This window comes from Lupinus angustifolius, chromosome LG16, assembly GCF_001865875.1.
Source record: "Lupinus angustifolius cultivar Tanjil chromosome LG16, LupAngTanjil_v1.0, whole genome shotgun sequence".
In the NCBI taxonomy this organism is placed as follows: domain Eukaryota; kingdom Viridiplantae; phylum Streptophyta; class Magnoliopsida; order Fabales; family Fabaceae; genus Lupinus; species Lupinus angustifolius.
In genome coordinates, this window is record NC_032024.1 from 14596459 (window position 1) to 14598891 (window position 2433).

Genomic DNA, 2433 nt, shown 5'->3' on the forward strand with positions numbered 1-2433 from the left:
TGACAAACCAATATCTTCTTGACAGTGTAGTTTTCTGAATTTTCTGAGAGTAGCATACTTTGTGATATATCTTGACTTGTCTTGAGTATGCTCCCCCTATATTGTATGATCCCAATTCATTGGAGTTAAGTGCCTGGAATAAAGTTTGACAGAAAATACACTCTCCCAACTTTTCTCCCCCTTTTGACTTCATCAAATCATAGAAAAGTCAAGAGTCCAGCACAAAGATATATAGCATATATAGCATACATGATGTATAGTTAAGATATTTTAATTAAAATTAATGCAGTGCATAAAAGATTAATGCAGTGCATAGTTAAGATATTTTAATTAAGATATAGCATAAAACATTAAAACATAAATTTGTCCAGCAGCAAGAACAAACAACAAACAACAACCAAGTAAAAAATTTGTCCGAGATTAAAAAGCAAATACAACCAGAAAAATCCTAACAATAGGTATACTAAGATTCAGGCTCCGAGTTATCTTCATCAATATCCATGTTGTCCATCTTTGAGGAAAGGCAATGAAGTTCATATTGGATTTGTTGATTCTGAGAGTCAAGAGCATCCATCTGATTAGTGATGTAGCCTCAGAGAGAAACCAACTCATCCATAATCATTTGGTTTGAGGGCATGGCAGTAGATGAGGATGTTTGAGCTTGAAACTCATATGGTTGTGGTTCAGAAGGATTAGGAGCTTCAAGTTCAGATGGTTCAACATCAGTGTCGGCTTGTCGGTTCTATGAATATAAGTGCGGGTTCTCAGGTGTTTGGTGAAGCCCATTTTGTGGATTACATCTACATCAATGTGGCTTTCTCGAAGATTCAGAGGCGTCTTTGTTTCACCAGTCATAGAAACTCCGAAATGCTGAAGAATTTTGGTTATAAAGATAGCATATGCCAAGGGGCTTTGAGTATCTCTAACGGTCTACATTTGTCTCATTATCATGAAAGTCCAATTGATTTTGATATTAAAATTTATGGCATACATCAATTGGAATTCTATGTCACTTATTTCAGAATGATTTGAAAATTTAGGAAAAAGGACATAGCTCAAGAAATAATGAATCAAACGTTCCTCTAGTTTGAGATATCCAGCAGATAGGATGTCTCAATGTTTGACAGTCTCTCCAAAGCCTTGTTGCTTACGCATTTCTATTTCCCTTTTTGAAAGTCGACATAAAGAGAGATAAAAATCTTTTCGATCATAATTATCCCATTCACATACAACGCCGAAACCTGTTATGTCACCTTGATAGGGTATGTTACATAATAATGAACTGAAAGTTTTAAATCTAAAACAATGTCTTTTCCTTTAACATAGGATGTAAGACGATTTTTCCGAAAGTTCATGTTACAATAAAATACTCTCACAAGTTCAGGATAAATGTCGTTTGTTTCAGAACAAAAGTCAAAAAGTTTTTGTTGACGTAAGAAATAAGGGAAAAGAAAATCTTCAAACTCAAAATTATCAACATTACCATATTTAGGAGTAAAAATGGCGCGACCATGGAAGTGTTCGTCAAATATCTTGCGTTGCTCATTGTTAGCAAGAAGCCTTGTTAAGTCTAGAGGGTTGCATTCCAAAGCAGTTGTTCCTTGACTCCTTTGAGTAGTATTGGAGTGTTGTTTCTTTGATTTAGAAGAGGAAGCCATGAAATTGGGATTTTGAAATTTTTGGTTTTTGGGAATTTGGGGTTTTTTGATTTGAGCCACTAATCACAAAAATGGTTGGTTAGAAGTGTTTAGAGCCAAGAATGTGATATGAATGGACACAAAGATCACCCAAGATGGTTTAGAAATGAAGATTTTAGAGTGAGAGATGGGTATGCACGAGTTGAGTGAGGAAGATGAGATGAAAAATGCAGAAATTATATATATACCAACACAGAGTAATCGATTATCCTCTTTGAGTAATCGGTTACTCAAAAACAAATTTTTAAAATTTTCAAACAACAGCTTTGAGTAATCGATTACTCACTTTGGGTAATCGGTTACTAAAACACACTGTTTCATCCTATAATCGGTTACTCTCTAGTGTAATCGATTACGTACCCCAGAACAACTTATTTTTAGGCAAAATTTAAGCTATAAAAATGATTTTGAACCTAAAAATTTAAATTTTTGAACACAAATAAATATATTTAAGATCAAGTAGGCATGAGATAATAATAATGAAGCAAACATATAATCATATAAGCATGTTTCAAGTAGGCATGAGATAATATAAATGAACCAAACATATAATCATATAAGCATGTCAAGACAGGTAAACTTCAACAAGAATGCCTAATTCAAGTCTAATTTTGTAAAAAGGTTCTTTTGCCAAGGGTTTAGTGAAAATGTCTGCAAGTTGGTTATGAGTATCAATAAATTCTACAGATACATCTTTCTTTTGAGCATGATCCCTTAGGAAGTGATGCCTTATATC